We start from the raw sequence: 22,705 nt of genomic DNA on the forward strand, positions 1-22,705 counted from the left end.
TTTTACTTCTTGGGGCTCGAAAGTGAAAAAGCCACAAGGGTATGTATGGTCATGGTTAAAGGAAGAGGAACATAATAGGGACATATTTATCATCCAGAGTTTAACAGGCAGAAGAAATCATAGAAGGAATGGAAAGTGGGATGTGTAAAGGAGAATTAGATTTGTACCAGCATCTTCAATGATCTCAGGTCCTCTGCTATCCACAGATTGCCACCTTAACAAAGATATCAACCCATTTATTTAGACGATTAGCTCTTAATCCAGCTCTTGTGCAGATCATCTATCTCTATTGTTGTTGCAAGATAAGGCGTTGGTCATTTAATATTGAGGTGCATGGAGATTTCTTCTTGTAGAGGCCTGTGAATCTCTGGAATTCTCTGCCCCAGAGTGTTATGAAGGATGGATCACCAGAAGTATTTAAAGTGGAGTAGATAAATGTTATACATATTGAATGGAAGGTTAGAGGGAACTGGCACAGAAGAGGAGTTGGATAAGGGGTTGGTCATTTAATATTGAGGTGCATGGAGATTTCTTCTTGTAGAGGCCTGTGAATCTCTGGAATTCTCTGCCCCAGAGTGTTATGAAGGATGGATCACCAGAAGTATTTAAAGTGGAGTAGATAAATGTTATACATATTGAATGGAAGGTGAGAGGGAACTGGCACAGAAGAGGAGTTGAGGCCTCGGGTAGATCAGCCGTGATCGTATTGGATGGTGGGACAGGCTTGAAGGGTCGGGTGGCTTACTTCTGCTCTCACATTATTGTGTGCTTGAGTTCGTCCATTTCCCTTCTCTCCACCTATGCTTGGAAAACCTTAAGCTGTCAAGCCTTATCACAGTTACCATATGATGGACAGCATCTTCTCTTCAATTCAGCTTAATCTACGAATTCCTTGTCTTTCTGCAGCTGCAGTTTGCGATTTCATCACCAACTCCTGGGAAGAGTGTGAGTTTGTGTGAACCGTAGGAGTGTTGATTGATAGAAACTGCTGTTAGATGAGTGCTAAGGGTATGGTTCATGGAGCAGTGTGTGAATGTATCTGTGTAGTTGTTGATGGTGGCATTTGTGGCTCTTCACACTGGTCTTGGGGTATTAAACTTTCTTCTCCACTGGGACCAGATGTTTGCTGCATACATTGACCTGGCCTTCTCATCCCAGAGCCTATTTATTTCAGTCCACCTGGGCTTCCGAGGTCTCTAAGCAGGCAGGACCACTTTCCCACAGTGTCCATTTCTTCAGCCAGAATGAGGAGGTCAGTGATGGGCAAATAATGAGCCTAGTCCTGTGCACATGCTGCCAATCTTGTCAAACTTACACTTCAAGCTTTAGAATGAGAACCAGCAGTAATTAGAGTCAGTGATCACTGCCCCTTCAAGAGGTGTAGGCAAGGCATAGGTTAATTTCGCCATGTTGCAAGATTCAAGTCGAGTCGAGTTATTGTCACATGCACAAATACAGGGAGGCATAGCACAATGAAAAACTTGCTTGCAGCAGCATCATGGGCACATAGGCACAGACAACACACAGAACAAAAATTATACATAAATTATTCATAACATTATTACCAGACTGTGAAAAAAACTGTAAAAGCAATACTTTGATGCAAAAAAAAACAAAGACACAATCAGAAGCAAGTTCATGGGCGTGCAAGAGGTGGTCCATAGTGTTCTGTTGCTGAAATAGGGTTAGGGTTGTGCAGGTAGGCTCAAGAACCTGACTGTTGTAGGACAGGAGCTGTTCCTGAACCTGGTGATGTGGGACCTCAGGCTTCTGTATCTCCTGCCTGACAGCAGCAGCGAGAAGAGGTGATGGCCTGGATGGTGGGGATCCTTGACCCAGCTGGTGGGAATCCTCAAACTGTTTGCAGTCACCATGAACTAATAGAAAATTGATTGTGATTGGCAACATTTCAGGGCATAAATCCTTGAATGAAGTGCTGGCAGAAAAATCTTGAGGGAATAGAAGCAAGACAAACTAGCGGTAATCTCTTGCGAGGTGTCACTTTAGCGCTTATTTTACATGTGATTGAATGTCTAGGCCTTTAGTACTTGGATGTAGCTGGCCTTTAGACTGTCTTGGGTCTAAGACAAACTGGAAAAGAGGATGCTGGGTTCAGATTTCATACAAAAGGATTTAAAATGATCAGAAGGAACAGAGCAGTGACACACCAAAGGACGGGTAGTGTTACAACTGAGCGACAGGCCTGACAGTTATTGAAAGAATTAATTAAATGTCAGCTGAATGGAGGCCTGAATCAACTTGGGTGGAAGTCTTTGACACAAAAGGAAAGGAAATTAATAAGCAGGAATTGCTATAGACCACCAAGATAAGAGAAGGAAATTGGTGAGGAATTATTTCAGTAAATGGGCAGTACATTGGAGAAAGGGAAGGTTCTAATTATAGGTGATTTTTATTACCATGAAGTGAAGTGAGGGTGGGCTATCTGAAAGGAGAGCTGAACTCATGGAACTAATGCAGGATTGCTTCCTGGCATTGAAGTAGTACTGTGTGACTTTAATAATGAAACCTTTCATGTGATTGTATGGAATTCTCTGATTGCCACCTTAACAAAGATATTAACCCATTTATGTAAGCGATTGGCTCTGAATCCACTCTCACCTCCCTTCCTCTTCTCTCCACTAATGTTCGCAAAAACTTCCGCTGTCGAGTCCTGTCACTGTAACTACCTCCAAAGACCCCTCTACCTCTGTCCCACCTTTCAAAGGATTTTCAAAACTAGTCACTTTAACGAAGTTCAGACTCCTCTTAATTCTTCCTTTCCTGTCCCAGTATCTGATTCCCTTAAGTTTATTTCTGAAACACCTTTGGACCTTCCTTAATGTTCAATGTGTTACCTGAATGCAAGTTGCTGCTGTAGTTGCTAATGTCCCTTGTTAAACTAAATGATAATGGGAAATTATGCAAAAGCACATGAGTTAAATCAAACTTCTGCTTGAACTGAGGCAATGATACCTACCAGATCTCATTGGTTAGTTTTTATCTTGGCAGCTCTTCAACCCCAAAGGCAAGTGGCAAATGCAAGTTTGTGGCCAGAATTACAGCCATTTTATTTTAGTCATTGCCAATGTAATTTGCCAATTATGTGCTTTAAAGAACCATTGTTACCCAACACCAGCCAAAGTCACATTTATATTAACATGTGGACTTGTTCCAATTGTTATTGCCAGCCTCCAATTCCTAAACATAAATGGTGCTGATTTAGAAACTGGGAAACTGGAGCATGCCTGTGGTTTGAAATATAAACTTTTACACACATTATCGGTAGAGGAACCCTCAGAAGAACACTGTGTATCTTTAAGAACAAGAAATGGCTTAAAAATACCCCAACTATCTGACTCCCCACTGCATACTTCATTCAATTCCCTCTTCAGTAATGCACTCACTTGTTTCTTATGCACTTCAGTGATCGCGTTGGTAACTTATTTCGCCTCCTTATAAAGGTATCCCTATCTTACCTTCCTACTCCTAACTTTCATATTATTAACATAAAATTTCTTTGAACTATCGTCACAGTGAACAATTTTCCTGGATTAAATTTAACAAGCCCACTCATAAAGCTGACTATTTAACTAACACTGATACATTTTACCTGGCATTAATATTGCCACCACAACCCTGTTGGTTCAGCTGGTTCAGTTGCCATGTAAAAACATTGATAATAATCCACTAAAGTGAGGAAGGTCTCAGAATTAATCTCTAGTACCCATCTGAGTTTAAGTGAGCTGAAGGTGTTTCATTTGGCCAAGGATTAGACAGAGGAAAGAATAAACAATGTTCCTGCACTCTGCTGGGAAGTATGCATGTGCTGACATTGGATGAAGCCAAATCTGAGCTCAAAGTCAAAGTGCCTGAGACTCACAATGACATAGTAAGCACATGAAATATGAGATGCTACGTTACTTGATCACCGCAAAATCACAACCCAACAGGAGAACACCTTCAGGAGAGGAGAAAAGATAAACTGAAAAAAAAAGGACATCTTGTTTCCTATTTCCATTCTAGGATACCCTTTAGGCTAAAGCAATGAGGCTTTGATTTCAGTGGGAGAAGTTTAATGGTCCAATCTAGTGTAATATTTCACATTTATTTTGTTCCCATTTGTAAAGAACTATGCTCCTTCCCCTCTTCTGAGTGGAAGCCATTGATCATATGAAGCATACATGTTGAATAGCAGCACACCACATGTAAAATTAGTCTCCCTTAGGTAAATGGATACCAATATGGCTCACTGGGTAATAGTTCTGGAATGATTTCCATCCACCCCAACCTGATGGTTGGCTATTGGATCAAACTTCTCCCTCTCCTTCATTTTAATAGACCATGCTCAATGTCCACAGTGCTGGTTGGAAGGAAGAGACAAAGTTGGGAAGTAGCCATGGAGTGAGAGCTGGCTTGGGTTTTAAATGACTGACACGTTAGGGGCAAGGGAAGATAGAGGGGGGGAGGCGTCCATGGATCTGGGAAAAATGGGTTAGAGGAGGTGATTACACAGTGAATGTTTACTTCAACAGAATGATATAGGGAGCATGAAGAATGTGTTGGATGGTATATTTCCAACTTGGGAGGAACAAGAACTGGTTTCCATTACAAGAACCAAACTGGGCTGGTAACAGTGTTTGTCTTCAGTCCCCTTTCTCCTGGTTAAGTCATGACCGCCAGCTCCACAATATTACTCCCTTTGGTGTCATTCAGCGTTGAAGTTCCTTAGCAATGGAGTAATTGGAAATGGTATGAGTTCATTCATTTGTACCCAACCATGTGTGCTCCGGCTTTCTGTATAATTTCACTCCTGTGTCCCATGTAAGTTCATAATGTTTTATTAACAAATAAAAAGCAAACAAATTCATATGGACCCTGTCTCTGAGGTGGAATAGTTTAAAATGATTTATATTCCAATTAATGTGGTACATTGTACATTGAATAATCTTTCCACAGCATGGTCCCCAGGGTCATTTTAATTGCTTCCTTTTTTATAGAGATTTTTTACTATAATTACACCTGACAGCTTAATTGGTGCAGTGCCCCTGGAGTACATTTTAGTTAGCAACATACCCAATGGAGGCACTTTCCAATAATTCTTTAGAAAGCTGAAATACAGCAGGGCCCTATGTCTGAAGAAAATACAGTATGCAAATTTTTAGGAGTAGTTTACGAATGTACCCAATGGCATTCATCCAACATATTTGAAAGCAACATCTGCTAAGCCTACAAATCTGTGCAAGGCTTACTGAGATTTGGATGCCTACTTATTCTTCCTGTTCCTTGCCATCTCCCTGATTACCTGTGGTCACGCACCAGATAAATTGGTAACTCTGTTGACTGGATGGACCTGTCAACACAATTCAGAGCTATTTTAGAGAGAGAGGGGTGGGATTTTCAATGAATAGCCCGCTCATTATTATAATTGCCCCTGCGAGGATTTCAGTTTTCCAATAGGCCCACTTGATCCAAGATAGATAGATTGTCATGCTGATGGTGACAATGGCAAACACTATGTAGTTAGACCAGGTGTAGCAACACAAAACTCAAGCTGTTGCAGTTCAGTTGCTCAACAGATCTGTAAAGAATTGGAAAGTAGGCCAGGGTACAAAATGAAACATCTCCCCCCCTCCGCCACCCACCTACACCCCCCCCCCACCCCCCACCCCCGTAGAAATTGTTAAGTTTGGGACTAGTTGGCAAAAACTAATAGTTCATCATCCTGTGGTCTCCATGACAGGATATTGAATGACGTCCTCAATCGTAGAAAACAACAGATGGTTTTCATTCAGTATTTATAGCAGCCTAGTGTGAACTTTCTGCCTGATTTTATTTTGGTCTGGAGCAGGTAATATTGTTCTGCAGAGGCAGTGCCAGAGATGACCATTAGTGTGGTTCAGTAGCCATTTTGGTGTAATTGTCAAGTTGCAGCTCTTGTGGGTTGATCAGTATTTTGGGGCATAAGGCAACGCAGAGCTTTTCACGTGCGTATGTAAACATATGTAAGTGGGCGTAACTGTGTAAATCTAAGGGTGTGGACTTTGTGCTCACTGGTGTCAGCAAATGGATTGGTTCTACTTTGTGTACTTATAGTCATCATTAGCAGTGATAATTTGATAATGTATAGTACATCACTACCTCAGCCTTAATCTTAAAGGAGCTCAGCTGCAGCTATGCGATGTTTACCTCTCCGGCACCTTCTCTGGATCAAAATTCCCAGGGTAAGGTCAACTAGTGGGCAGTTTAAAGGTTGTGGGCTTGTGCATGTTAGGAATTAGGCAGAAGATGAAGTAAAAACCTACATCTTATCAGTTTGGGGAGCAATCAAGTCTGGGTCTGGTTTAGTCCTATCACCAAGAAGATCACAAGATCTCTAAAGAAGTAGCACTTGCATCAACTGTTAACTGGAAGTATTTCTGAAGACATCTTATTTACAAGTGCATGATAAAGTGTGCCATTGTTACCTGTTGATTAGTTTCTGAACTATTTGCAACCAAAGCACACCTTCCTGAATAGGCAGTGGCAAAGCCTGCTGGACATGTGTTCAACTTCAGTGTGCTCTCTGTAGGGTAACATGTTAAATGTTAGAGCAGCAAAGACCTGGTTAATGATTTAAAAGATGCATTTAATTTCATTACATACTGGCAATGATCCTAGAATCTATCTGTGAATTCTCACCAGATGCTGTAACGTATGTATCTGCCCCATTACCCAGTAAATCAACCTGTAGCACCAAGGCTATGTGAAGCCTCTAGCACAGGAGGGACAATGTTTATTTTATCCTATGCTCATCCCCAATTCTCGCAGTGCAGTACAGTGGGTGTACTGCACTGTTGGGGTGCCAAATCTCATATTTGCATAAAGTATTCCATGCCATTATTTTGAGAATGGGAGAACTCCCTAGTGTCATGGTCAATACTTATCCCCCAATCTATACCATTTATCTGGTCATTAGCAAGTTGCTGTCATGCAATTTGTAAATTGACCCCTGCTTTATCCATATTGTAACAGTGACTACACTTTAAAAATAATGTACTTTTTGGCCTATCCTGATTTCATGAGAGTTGCTATATAAAAGTAAATCTTTCTTGCATTAATATGCACATCTCAGCATTTAATTTGATGAAAAGGAACTACCTGTCTTAATTTTGAACACTAGAGAGTTGAGTCAGTTTTCCCAAATGTAATTTTATTTACTTTACTTCCTCTGCATAGAGAAATTCAATGCATCATGCATTCAGTTCTGCTCTCCTGATGATTTCTTTAAGAAGTACAAAGAGTTACATAGACTAAGAAAGTCTCTTGTTTAATGTGGACTTGCTTAGCTGCAGCGGCACAATGGAGCAGCAGTTAGCGCTGCTGCCTCTTAGCTCCAATGACCTGGGTTTGATCCTGACTTTGGGTGCTGTCTATGTGGGGTCTGCATGTTCTCCTTGTGACTGTGTGAGTTTTCCCCCGGGTGCTCTGGCTTCCTCCCACATATCAAAGATGTGCTGGTTAGTAGGTTAAATGTAAATTGTCCCATGTGTGTAGGTGAGTGATGGAATCTGGCAGGAGTTGATGGGAATGTGGGGGGAATCAAATGGGAATAGTGAGAACGAGTGTCTGATGGAAGGCATGGACTCGATGGGCCAAAGTGCATGTAACCACGTTCTCCCACTTCATCCTCCATCTGGTGGTCCACACTTTCTGCCAAGGCTCACACTTGTCAGAAGGGGGCAACCAGCCCACAAAATGATATCCTAGCAAGAATATGGAGATAAAGAGGGTTACCTGAAACCAGGCAAGTTTTATACAATGCAACAATAACTACAGTTTAACAACAATGTTTCATTAGCAAAAAAAATGTGCTTAGGGATGACCTGATACCACGAAAGACACAGTTTAAATGCAAGTCTTTCATTATGCTGAGCTTCATGTATTGCAAACTAAGTCTTGAGGCATGACCTTGGTGGTTTGCCTTTCTAGCACAGTAGCAGCACTTTGGTTTGTCATGGAGTCTGAAGCACAGCTGACAGAACAACCTTCATCAGAATGAAGGCTGCCAATATACCAGGCATTGATTTGTATGATGAACTGCCTACAGTTGTCAATTGCTGAACATTGGAGAGTGGAATCCCTCTGTGCCCCAGTAAAATGTAACGCATACTGCATAAAGCAATGTCCATGCAAATGGCACCAGGGAGAAACTTGTACACCAATCCCGCCCACATGACTACTATTCTTGCTTTTCTCTGGCAAGAGAAGATGAAGTGGTTGGCTTTCTTTAGTGACAGAGCCTCCATAAACACAATTATGGAGAACAAATTGTGTTGCTTTCTTAAACCATTCTGGAAGCAGCAGTACATAAATGTTTACGTCTACAGATATCAACACTGGTAATGCAATCCTTGCTCTGCTCTAAGGTTGGAGTTATGCTCACAATAGTTGATATTTTTCAGTGAAACCACAAATGCCTGTATGAAGATTCAGCTGAGAGAATTATCTGAATAGCCTTACTGCTAAAGCCCTTAACACTCCTTCCCCTTCTCCTACTTTGCCTGACCTCTGTACATTCTCCCAGTCATGCTTGATTTCTAGGCCCACCAAGTACACCCATGTCCAGGAACAAATGGGACATACCAACAGCTGAACACTGAGAGAATGGAATCCCTTTGTATTATTACGGGAAAGACAGTTTGTAGGCGAGAAGGATGAAATTAATATCGTCCTTGATGATTTCGGAGGTGCACTTGCTCATTCTCTGGAAGACACATTCAAAGTACTGAAAGATCTTGTGACTATGCACTTATAAGCAGACAGTACTCCGTTTCCATGGTAACATTCATACCTCTTTGTCCATCACCACATCCCATTGCTCATAAATTTTTCAAATTATTTTCAAGCACCTAATTTTAATTTGTTTGTTGGGAGACAGTTGTGGGAACTGAATTCTAACAGCATAGTAATAGATTTCAAACATGCTACCTCATTTCGAGCTGTTTCGTTGATCTATCCCGCAGAATTTCAGCATGTCATTATGACATTATTAATTTATAATGTGCATGTTAAATTCAATTGTGTGAAAAATGTAATCATTATAACTGACCGCAGAATATCATCTGACCCAGCTCTATGTACTGTATAATTAGCCAAACTCAATGCAAGCTGATAATGCACCATTGAAGCATACTACCCCGCCTGTATGAAACATCTCAAGGCCCATTAATTTCTCAATACCTTCAGTAATTAATAATTTTGAATGATTTTTCATCTTATTTATTCCTTCACAGTTTGAATTGTACTTCTTCAACCCAGATTTTTTTCAGCAGCCCTAATGGGTTGGAATGACATTGAAGGCTAGCCAGCAGTTCCATAGAGAATCATCAGCCAGTCACTGTGCCTGTGTCAGTGCATTCCAGACTTCCAAGCCTGCACATGGCATCATAGAATCATGGAATGTGTGGGAGATTGGGTGCATGTGCAGCCCACCTCTCACTCCAGCCCTGGACTTACCACTGGGTGCAGGGCATTCCATAACTTATTGAGCTGAGGGGTCAGATTCAATATACACTTGGTCCCTCAACGTTATGCTAGCTATGGCTGGTGGAGGTAGCCCAGCCCAATCAATTTGAATTGGGTTACGGATCTTCATTAAACAGCTAAGGGAAACTTTTTTTTAGTCTAACTAATATTAATGTTTTTAATCAAGTTACTTCAATTGAATGAGCTTTAAGTTAATTTATTATTGTATTTAATTAATAATTTTAATTTTTAATTCTTTTTAACTTTTTCCAAATGCCTATGATCATCAGTATTGCTTGGAAACTGGCACAAACCTTATGACAGCATCAGCATGGTCTGTAGATGGGACCTTACATCTTGCTGCCTGCAGCCTTGTCACTGCAGTGTACTGGGAGCCTACAAAAGGTGACTGTGATCATTAGCCTGGTATTGTGAGCCACTGTGAGGCATAGGCTGGTCTAATGTTATGATCTGGTCAAATATTATGTGGCTCAAGATCATTTTTTGTTTGATAATGTTTTCTGCAGACCCTTGAAAAGTATAGATGGATACTTAATGGCCATCTTAGACATAGAGGGCTGAAGGCCCTGCTTCTGAACTGTATGTCTCTATCACAATGAAATGTTTTACCACCTTAAAGGAAATATATAAATGGAAGTTTGTTCTTCAATCATTGATTCATGGGAATGGTTTTGTGGGCAATTCTCCAAAATGGCTGATCTCCTTCTGCAATCCACATAGTGAGGTAGTGGGCCCAGCATTTAATTAAGTTTTGTTGTTTGCAAATATGATCAGCTCTTCCTCATCTACATTGCCCATGAGTGTGACCTTGAATCAAATGCTTTCATGTGTATGATGTGACTATGAAGAAGTACAATGATATCAATTGGCATGCAACACACGCTTGCTGTCACCGCTGCAACGTTGGAACTGGAATACATAATTAGCAAGCACCATGGGCTACAAGTGGCCCAATCCTTAAAGGGACCGGCCTTACCATGCACCATTATTCGTAAGTCTGCTACAGTCATAAACAATGGGTTCAGTTTTCATGCAACAGTGGACTAGGTTACTCATCATTTTGTCGGTGGGACCATGTAATTTTTATTTGGGGTGGAAGAATAGTGTCCCTAGCCAATGCAATCCTGAGTGCTGGTCTGTGATTCTGATCCTACATTGAAAAAGTGGGGTGCCTTCTCCCATTTCTCTACCGGAACTCTTTCCAGCAGGTTTTCCAAAGCCACCCACATTTTTGTGAAAGCTTCATGTAGAGAAATATTCCTTTGAGAGGTACCTTGCTGCTAAAACTCCATTCATTCTGCCATGACAGGGCCCTGCGCAGGTAAGTCCTTGTTTCCTTCATGAACCCCAAACACATGGGTGGCTAACACACAGAACACAAAGGACCGACAAATTGTACCACTTCTCCATACAGTGCCTCATACAACATGCACACAGGAAGTGGCTCCTCTGCAGACCCAAGTGAAATTGCTGTGGGTTCCCTATGTGCTATGGAATTGATGGTCCAACAACTTTCCAGCTTTATGAAGTTGTATCTACTGGCTGTGTCACTACCATCAGGGAGGAGGTACAGGAGCCTGAAGAGCCACATTCATCACTTCAGAAACAGTTTCTTCCCCTCCACCATCAGATTTCTGAACGGTCCATGAACCCATGAACATTACCTTGTTATTCCTCCTTTGCATTATTTATTTATTTTTGTAACTTATAGTAATTTTTATATCTTTATGTTTTGCACCGTACTGCTATTGCAAAACAACAAATTCCACAACAAATGTCAGTGATAATAAACCTGATTCTGTGTATGTCAGGAAATTGTATGTGCATTGTCCATTCATAGTGGAGGGAGTATTTAGCTGAAGCACACCTGGATATTTTTATCTGGTGAGCTTAGACCACAACCCGTAAAGATCATCTGGAAAACCAGTGCTCAGACGTCAACTAGCAGTTCAATTGCGGATGGCCTACTGTTTGAAAATATGGATACCCAAGACTGGTTTTGCTATCCCATCACAGTGACAATATGGTTATTAACCATTACACACATGAAATGCAAACAGCATGTCATACTAAGTTTAGGTCTTTTTGATAATATCACTCCCACACCTTCCCTAAGCAGATTGACTAATGTGAAGCCCAACAGTGAAAACAAGGTAGGAAGTGATGATAGAGCTATCGTTCAAGTATCGTTCAAGTATTATCCTAAAAACAGCCCTCAATTCAGTTTTTGATCCCTCGGTAAATCTTTATGAAGTATGCAGTGTGATTTGCCAGCTATTTAAATGGGCCACTTCTTCAAAAGTTCCTTTTAACTTCTTTTGGAATGACTGAATCCGATTTTCATTTTCATCACAGTGCTCGGAGCTGAAACAACTGGATTGTGGCTGCTGGACTGTCGGGTCTGTGACCCATCTATTTATGGTGTAGAAGAATTCACTGCCCACCTCAGTAACAGTATTAGTATGTTGCCTACTAATTAAAGAAGTGTTAGTATCAATACTTAACTGCAAATTCAATTTCTGAACCTGTATTTACTGTGGTAACCACACCATACTGCACTGACAAGACTTGGTTTCAAATATTAATGAGCTGAGTAATTGATATAATTTTCAATTACAAAACAAAATGGCCCAGCACAATTTGTATGAGTCATTCATTCCTAACCAGTCCCAAATGGGATGTCCATGTTACACCCACTGCAGATTAAATAATATGGAAATACTTATTTCTTGCAATCTTGATTCATTTGAATGCTTGGTAAAATGTGTCATCTCCATTACAGAACAGTCTTTGCATGCTCTAACCTTCTACATATGGTTCTTAGTTTTTTTTTAATTGTTAACAACAATCAGTAACACAATGATCGAGACACCCAGGAATGAGGGGCGTAGTTAAAACTCTAATCAACAAAAATAAACTTTACCCTGTTTACAGTTGTCATCAAACTCAACACATTTTTGCCTTTAAAATTCCTGGGAGTTCAGCACATAATCCAGGCTGCCTGTTCAGTGTAAGGCAGTGCTGCAGAGTTGCTCTCTCTTTGGATGAGATGCCGAGCTAATTTGCCACCTGCCCACTTACAGAACATTGAAACTCCAGGTGATCTTCGTGTTTCTTCAACCGAACTGGTTAACCCCCATCCACAATCCACTAGGATCAGATGAGTTGCTATGTTGCAGCTTGTGGGATCTTGCTGTGCCAAAAATGCTGCCTTATCTACATAACTGCAGATGTACTTCAGTCATAATTAATTAGATGTGCATCATCTTTGTCTGTGTTGAATTTATGTTAAGGCACTGTGTCTGTTATTGAAGGTGATATTCTCTTTTAAATTAGCATTCGCACCTTGAGGTCAAAGCTTTGGCATATGTGAGAACTTAGAAAAATGTTAGCCTGATGTGACAGGGATATTTCCTCTCCACTTAACACTGAAGCTAACTGTCAGGGGAGAGCGGAAGGGGCTTTATTCTACAGCACAACTTGTAGTATGGCCTTGAATACAAAAATGCAGTCAATTATGTTAACAGCTTTCTCATAAAATGAGGTTCATAATATGGTTTATAGGCAATAAAAGGTTCATCTGGAACACTGTCTGACTTAGTCCCATATAAAACTGATAGGGTCCCATCTATAATGGTATAATTTCCTGATAATGTAACATTAAGATGTTTCATTCTCTTCTGTCAGTTCAACTTTTAAGATATCCGTTATTAAGAAACCCTAAACACTAATTTAGCATTAATTCTCAGGGAGGTCAGAGCTCAGTGGGTGGCCTGAGTGGCAGATGGATTCACTGTTTTCAATCGTGAGGCGTATTGACTAGACGGAGCAGAGGTGGCTTACTTTGCATCCAAGTCCAACAATGCTGATCTGTAGGGAGTTCATGCTGCCATCGGATATCAAAAACATAAAAAGTGCTTTGTTTGCCAAGGAAACCCTTGTCTGGATTAGCACACTTGCATCCTAAGTTTAAAAGTTGAATAAAAGAATTACAATTGAAATTTATAAAAGAAAACCAAATTTTCTTTTTGTGAGAACAAGATACCACAAAATTGTGTCAGAACAAGTGTCATATTGTCTGCAGTCCATCATTAAAGGGATATACCATTCCATTTATCAGGACATACGCAGCATGTGAGTTGTGTTTAAGTAGGCCATAATTGGTACAAATGATCAAATCTTGCTGCTAAAATAGCAGGATGTTAATGATGCGCACCATTAGTAATTTGGCAGCAAATTAGAAGAGTTGTGAATATGAATTTGGGCTCAATTTATACCACTCCACATTATCTCCAAATGGTAAACTGCCATGAAGCTCCCCTTTACTTTCATGGAGTTATAGGATTTCATAAAAATTACTTACTGCAAGAAGTTAGGAGTCATAATTAGCAGTGAAAATATCCTTTTTAACAATATAGTCATTGCTACTGCAATGCTAATCAATTATTTTGCCCAGAAAGGGGACTATTGCTGAATCTCATTCCAACAAAAAATTAATTATTCTAATCAATTTTGACAATTTTACATTATAAATTATTTACATTAATTCTTTCATTTCTTTTATGACTTTTTCTCTCTCTTTTCAAGACTTCTTTCACCATCTTTGTTACTTTTTCTACATCTGATTTGACACCAATTTTTTGGCAATCCCTAAATCATATTGATTCAGGAAATACACTCTCAGCCCCAACATTTATTGTGTCCTGTATCAGCCCTCCATTCCATTATGCTCAAACTGAAATTCAGAGGAAAATCTGATGCCACATCTTCCAATGGGATTTACATTGGTATCTTGTCTTTAATTGTGTCATTTGGACCAGTGCACTGCATTGTATATTGGGGTGCAACAGTATTTTTCTTGAACAGTCCTTGTAATGTTTATGCAATGATTGTTGGTGTGTACTAACTTGAGTAACAGTGTTTCTTCAGTGATAGTTGAACCTCCATTAGCACAAGTGACATTGGATTAGGTGACCGTTCTCTTTAGTGACCTGGTCAAGGCTGTGAAGAACTCTCCCCACTTCTCTGAAACTGTGTCATGGGACCTTTTTACATCATCCATAACTGGACAGTACTTTTATAGAGAGGACCTAATGTGGAAACAAGTGTGGCGACACAATATTTACCTTCATCAGGAGGAGACATCTCCTAATCTAGCTCTGGTAGAGATGTCCTGGTTTAAGTAGGGTAGAAAGAGAAAAAAAACCCTGAACAGGTGATTTGAGGACCAAATGGTACTGATTTAAAATTTGAGGCAAAATATACAAAAGGGATGTGAGTAGTAATTTAAATCCTCAGAGCTGTTATGATCTGGAAGTCACTGTTGTAAACATGGTGGAAACAGAATCAATCAGAGCCCTTGGAAATGGATTTGGATAGGCACTTGAGAGACAATAATCTGCATGGCAAGGGATGGAGCAGGGGAATGGGGTTGACAAGATTGCTCTTCCAAAATCTAACATGGATGAGCTGAACAGATTTAATCATGTGTCATAATGATTCTATGATCCTGATCCCTGAAAGCATCAATCCAAATATGTGCAATAGTCAGAGTCTCCGTGCGCTGGAGAGATGAATACCAAAAGCAAGAATTTGATCTGAGAGAACATAGAGCTTCTGGGTCAGTCATCATGGCTGAATCAGCATCCATGTCCTCAGCCAATGCAGGGAGAGGGGACTCAATCACAATCCTATTACTCCAGACCAAGGAGGATGTTATTCTAATAGATTCTTCTCTTTATTGTAGATTGGCCTCATTACGATGTGCATTACATTGCTGAGCAATATCAATTCCGTCCATAAGGCATATACAGCCCAACAGTGGTCAAAACTTATATTGTTCTTTATATCTTATATTGTTAACATCTTGTTGAATATTAACCACGAGTATAATGTTGAAACCGCAATAATAGTTAATGTGCTTCTCCTCAATTTTGATTGCAGTGGGCTACCACATTCAGAGTCATTCTGGAGTATGTAAATCAGATTATTGCACCAGGATTATTACATACAGCTTGGGATGAGATGGAATCATCGTCTGAATATGCCCTCTGACCACATATATTATTCTCTGTAAACCTCTGCATTTGTTGTTTGCAAAAGTTTACTCATCAATACCAATGAAGTGCAAGCCAGAGTGACCAGTTAAGTCTCAGTGTTTACCTAATGAATATATGATCAGCCCCTTGAACAGACTTAAGAAATGTCCGTCTCTTGAATAGATTTTCTTTAACTATAGTTTTATAGCACTCTCAGCCCCAGGCCTCCCCCCGCCTTCACTAACCCCCACCCCCCCCCCCCCCCCAAATGTCTTATTGCATTGAGGCAACATGAATCTCCACCGTACAGACCAGAAGGTACTTGTTTCTGTGTCTGTCCATCTCTTTGAGATAGTCCAGTTGGCATTCAGTGTTTGGAGGCACAAGAGACTGCAGATACTGGAATGTGGAGCAACAAACAATCTGCTGGAGGAACTCAGCGGGTCGAGCAGCATCTGTGGGAGGAAAGGAATTGTTGACATTTCAGGGCAGTCTTGATGCAGGGTTTTGACCTGAAATGTTGACAATTTTTTTCCTCCCACAGATGCTGCTCAACCTGCTGACTTTGTCCAGCAGATTGTGTGTACTGCTATAGTGTTTGCAAGCTATAGGTGACAGAATCAGTCACAGTTACTGCTCCTTTGTGTATTTATTCATGTCTGCTGGAAAGTACGTAGCACATGGGAAAAAATGAATAGCTGTACTGAAAGCACCTTTCCAACAGTTAAATGAAGAGCCTGCCAGCATCACAGCCCAGTTTCACACATCGAGGTGATGCAGGGCTGTTATCAACCTTGGAGTCTGGACCCAGTCGGTGTCAGCACCTTTGGATGAGAGAGAGGAATACTTGAAAAAAGAAAAATGTAAATATATTCATGAGTGCAGATGCAGGAAAATAACTGTAAGCAATGATGTGACAAGTGGAATTAAAATCAATTAACAGTCTGCATAAAATAAATCACTAATAACAAGATTATAGTTATCCATGAAATAGCAGACGTGCTGAAGTCTCATCTGTTAACCCTGGTCTGCCTATAATTTGTTATCTGATTATGAATGCCTATAGCTTATACTAATTAACAATTATTTACATTCATGGTGATCTGGTTTTACTGTCAATGTACAACCAAATGGTCATGTCACAGTGGGAGTTGTCAGGCTGTATGGCTGGCCTCATTGACACTCTATCCATGCATCTGATTCAAATGCTGAAGTCACTCTTCCTGAATAATCCCATCATCACTGGTGAACACATAGTATACATAGCTGGGAATCTTTCCTCCGCTAACCCTGATGACAGAAGCTTTGTGGCAAGTGGACCGAGTTCCCACAGAACAAAAGATCCATGCAGGCATCTATCTGAAGGCTTGGGGCATAAAACCTGGACTGGATGCAGAAAAGCTAAGCTGACAGTATCATCTCACTCTGACTTCTCATCTCCATTTAAAGGGAGCTCTGCCACCCCCGTTGGATGGTAGAATTAGTGATCTGATCAAGAGCTCCAAGCTCAGATTGGCTCTGATCTTGGATTGGCCTGATTAGGATGTACATTACATTGCTGAGCTATTTCAATTCCATCCAGAAGGCGTACACTGCCCAAGAGTGAAGACAAAACTTATATTGTTCTTTTCCCCTCTTTTCATAAAGAATAATTATTTAGATGTAACAACAGAAAATGAAATATTCCCAATTAAAAAGAGAAAGGGAAGTTAAATGTCAATTTCTTTTCTTGTTGGCATTCAGGACTATTTCTTCTATTTCCGAGGCAATGAAGTTATCTTTGGATGCCAATAACATAATAGGTTTTAAATAGAAATTCAGATTGCATGTATCTCATATTCTTATAACTGAACCAGCAATCTTCAGGTTGGGTATAATTCTGCCAGCTCTTTTACCTCTTCCTGCACAACATAAAAAGAAAGGAAAAAGTTACATTTATTTGGCATCTTTCATAACATTAAGGCACACTTACACGTCATTAGAGAGCCTCTGAAATACGGTGTCTATTGTCACATTGGAAACAGAGAATACCATTAATGCATGTCTCTCATAAACAGCAGTGTGATTATAGCGAGATAATGTTTTAGTTAAATTGATTGAAGGATAAATTCACATCCAAAACATTTAAAAGAACTCTCTCATTCTTCATCAAAGTATTGTAGTGTGATTCCTTTTTGATCTAAAAGGACAGATCGGGCTTTGGTTTAGTGTCTTATTCAAAAATAAGAAGCATAAACAGTACAGTTAACCCTCTGGACTGAAATATTTGCTGAAACATAAAATTTCTTTGGACTCATAATATCTTACTGAATCGTAACCGTAATTATAATGTAAAAACTGTCATAATAATTAATGTGCTGCTCATCAATTTTGATTGCAGTGGGCTCAACACACACTTCCTGTGAATTGAAGTCATGGAGAACTGGGATAGACAATCAGTTATAATTCTATCCTTTCAGTTCATCTGGGTTTAACCTCAGATCAGTGAACAAAAGATTTTCCTCTCTGCTGGTTATGTGGGGCTTAGGCAAAATGAGTTTAGTCTTTGTCAATCCCAGTGGACACATTGCACAAACCTTTGCATTATTCATCACTAAGAAGCAGCAAATTGGGAGTACAGTTCTTTTTCTGTTTAAATGTCAGAGAAGGCAACCAGAATATCATCTCAATTATTCTCAGACATTTTGATGAGGCCTTTTTTTGGCTGGAATCAGCATCAACTAATTGAACTGCAGACCCCAACAATGTAAGTTTAAGGCTCTTGATTTTCAATTCACCTTTCTATTCAGTCTGATCAAGGCAATGATCCCCATACAGCCTCTGAGTTGGAGAGTTTTTGCTTTCTTATTATGACCAAGAGATGCAGGGAGCAAAAAACTGTGGAAGTTGGAAATCTGAAATAAAAATAGAAAATGCTGGAAACACTCAGCAGGACAGGCAGCATCTGTGCAGAGAGAAACAGAACTAAGGTGTCAGATCAATGACCTTTCTTGGATCCAATGAAAAGTCATTGATGTGAAACATAAATTCTCATTCTTCTCTCTCTAGATGCTGTCTGAGATGCTGAGAACCTTAGGCATTTTCTACTTCTATTACAAAAATTCAAATTGCACTATTTCTGGGACATTTTTGAGCAGGACCTTTGCTACCATTAGAAATGTGCTCCAGAGTTTTCAATGTTCCATATAAAGGATGTTCTTTGAGATGTTTTCATGATAAATTGCATCTCTTGCTGTAAAAGAATGGCTGGTTTACAATGCTCTCCCATGGCCAGGATTAAGGCACCTTGTCAATGGGAGGAGAAGATTAATCTGCATGTTAATCATTTCTTTTTCTAAAACTGGGATTCTTTGTGAAAAACACAAAATGGCTTGGTTTCCCAAAAGGAACTTTGTTCCCTTTCAATGACACCAAGACTTTGGAAAGAAAAGCAAGGAATGAAATAAAATGGGGCTGATAAGTCAATGCAATTCTTGATCGAACCACTTGCCACCCTTCATGAAGGTTGATCTTGTATTGTATTATCAGTCACATTTTATGAATACATGGCTGGAATCCTCTGTAAGCCTGGTGCTCCCTCAAACCAACAGCTTATTGTTCAACCCCAACATACTACAATGTCCATGTCATAGTTACATTAGTTCTCATGCTTCAAATTTCTTTCATTCCTGAGGGTCCAAAAGGTAGGTAGAGATAAACAGACAGGAGAACAAGAGAAGTGGCAAATATGTGCATGATAAATAAACAGAGAGAGCATAGGGTAGAGATGGACTGAGACAAAGGTGGAGAATTTTAGATTATGTTTCAGAGAGGAGTGATATAGAGGGGGACATAAAAGGGGAGTAAATCTGAATAAGTATCTGGAGATGTGATAGAGAGAGTGGCAAGGAGATAGAATTTCAGAGGGGAAAAATGATGGAGATGCGTGAGTGCAACAATGTGAGGTCACAGAGAGAGAAAGTGGAAGAGAAAAATGAGGAAGAAATTATTCCACAATATAACTCAATCCCGCTTGACTTGCGCCTCATTCCTTCAATTGTCCTTCCTCAAGAGCCAGCACAGTGCCACCTCAAGGCTTCCATCTAGTGGTTTGGTCAAGAACCAGTAAAATCTTTTGGGCACACCAAAGTCAGAATGTCAATGATGTTAAGGTTCAAGCTCGGGATTCCAGCGGCTTTTGGCTGAGGTACTACAGATGGGACGCTACAACAGTGGAACTAAACAGCATCAAAAAATTTATACTGTTCTCAACCACATAAGATCCTGAGTGCAGCAGATATAAAATATAGACGGTGGAAGGATTACTGGGGATTGTTTTGCTTAATAGTTATGATTTCCTGAGGTTTAATGAGTTTTGCGTCAGAAGGCGGTTTCCAAAATTCTTTTTTTTCCTAAATTAACCTTAAGCTTTTCCTTATACTGTCCCTTTTCCAAGTTAATGTGAGTGATGGTAGTGGGATGATGGCCCATAGCAGTTAAACAGTGCCAGGATGGAACTACCTTGAAGAATAAGTTGGCCTTTTCCCAACATTTGGCAAAAATCTGTCTGTTCCATCGCAAGTAATGATGTCATTATAATCAAAAATACACTCCTTATTTTACATTTGTAATTTGATCTTTGTTCCTGCATGACTTTTGTGGTCATGCCTGTGAAGAACTAGTCAGGAGCTTACGAATCAGTAGTTACTAAGTTCCAACTACTACAATACTACATTTCATGTGTCTCAATAGTAATATCCCTAGTGATTAGGGAAAGTGTATTTTGTTCCCATTCAGGGTCAAATTTACTTTTCTCCAACTCACTTGAATGAACAAGTATCTGGTTGTTGTAGTTGGGTAGCAACTATCAGCTACTTAGTTCTACTCATCAAGAACATGGCAATTTTCTTAGAATATTATTGTAATGCTGACAGCCAATGTCAGAAGCATAGTATATGTTTGGAGTTGATGTAATCAAAAATGTCACATCAACCACCATCTTCCCATCTGTGGTTCTCATCTGAATCCTTCTTTATATTATGGTGACCTCTCTCTTTATTTTAGGTCTATAAGCCACAATGTTTACATCTACCAATCTGTTCCATCGATTCTGATAGTTCTCCCGTTCTCTCTGATTGTATATTCCCACAGGCTCACTCAGTCACATCATGGTGTAACAATAGCATCCTTGGCTGACAACTGTGTTACAAATGGATAATATATGTTCTGAGTTGGCTCATTTTCCACACTGTGCAGCCTTGTCTTCCTCTTGTAAACCCCACTGATGTAAATTGGCCGAGGTTAAAGGAAGATCAAACGCTGACAATTTTACTCACCAGTCTGTGCATGTCAGTCAGTCATTTTGCTGTACCCAGTTGCCACATTTCCTCATTGCAATGGTTTAACTCTCTTACCTTCTGCTTTCATCCTTCCTACTTTGTTCTCAGTGCAGCGCGATTGCAGTTGTCTGTGGAAGATCCAGCTTCTGCTGCCTATTAGTCATTATTTCCACAGCGTCTTGGTGGATTAAACAATTTTGACCTGACCTCTTCTTGTGTTTCCTTTTGTAGTATAAAATCTTATGTTTAAAAATCTTCAGTGAAACAAAACTTTCGCAAATTTATTTTCCTATCAAAATTAATTGATGCCAAATTGATTAGCTCCTTTTAAAATGTAACTAAATATGTAAATTGTAAATGGGACTGGGGTCGAATAAAACCAGAGATGTCCATGTACTTTATTGGGATTTAGGTGCTGCTAGATTTAGGTTGGGTGGACTGGAAGTGGGGTGTCATTACCTGTCGAGAAGCACACTGGAGTTGAATAGTTGAGGTGTGATGAAGAGATTACTGTTTTCTTGTGTATATTTTCTAGGTTGAGGAAGAGTTTACAACCAACCTTGACTTCAGTAGATCATAATAGGAATGTTGGTCTGAGGAATGTTTCTTGGATCAGTTGAATCCTTTGGTTACTTCATGTCCTTCACAAAAATCCCATTCATTACCGACACCCTCATTACTTGTGTATTCTCAGAGCAGTTCATTTCCTGTGATCTAAACTGCAGAGCAGATGTTCCTATTGTACAATTGCAATTCAAGAAATGAGTGAGGTGATAGAACACGAGGTATGGACAATATTCAAATCTTTGTGGATTTAGGCTTTACAGATTTTAATATTTGATGACAACATTAGTTACAAATAATGTTACCCCGGCCAGTTAGAGTTCAGTTTAGGATTATGTGGATTCCACCACCAGTGGTCCGAGGAACCATGATGCTCAGGAAGCCGAACAAATTGAATGTTAATTCAGTTACTTGATTCAAATGATGTGACAATTCATTTTAGAGAGGTATTGTCACTTTAGAGTGTTGTTCACATTAATTAGTGCAAGAGATTGATGGTTAAGTGCAAATTGTGACTGAGTTCTCAGCAGCCAGGTACTGTGCACAGTTTGTAATGATGGCAAACAGATTCACTTTGCTAAAGGGCAAAAATAGGCAACCTGAACTAAAATATTTGAAAATGTATTTGTTTATTTATTTTCTCAGGCTCTCAGGCCAGCATTTATTGTCCATCCCTAATTGCCCTTGGCAAGGTGATGGTGGGCAGCCTTGTTAAATCACTGCAGTCCTTCTGGTGAAGGTACTCCCGCAGTGCTGTTACGTGGTGAGTTTCAGGACATAAGCTTAGTGATAATGAAAGATAGATGATATATTTCCAAAGCAGCGTGGGATGTGCCTTGAGTTGATCCTGCAGTTGGTGGTGCTTCCATTCTTCTGCAATCCTTGTCTGTATAGGTGGTAGAGGTTGCAGGTTTGGAAGGTGCTGTTGGAATAGCCTGGCAAGTAACTGTAGTGCACTTTGTAGATGGTGCACGCTGCAGCCACAGAATGAATGATGAGGCGAGTGGATATGATGCCAAACAAATCGGGCTGCTTTGCTCTGGATGTTGTTGAGCTTCTTGAGCTTGTTAGAGCTGCAATCGTTTGGAGAGTGCTCCACCGCACTCCTGACTTGTGCCTGGTAGATGCTAGAAAAGCATTGGGCTGGCTGAAGGTGAGTCGCTGGCTATAGGGTAACCAGTCCCTGACTTGCTCTTGTAGCCACAATACTTTTGTGACTGGTTTAGTTGAGTTGATTTGGTTAAGTGATGGTAAATTCAT

The sequence above is a fragment of the Pristis pectinata genome, chromosome 26, assembly GCF_009764475.1.
Source record: "Pristis pectinata isolate sPriPec2 chromosome 26, sPriPec2.1.pri, whole genome shotgun sequence".
NCBI classification, from domain to species: domain Eukaryota; kingdom Metazoa; phylum Chordata; class Chondrichthyes; order Rhinopristiformes; family Pristidae; genus Pristis; species Pristis pectinata.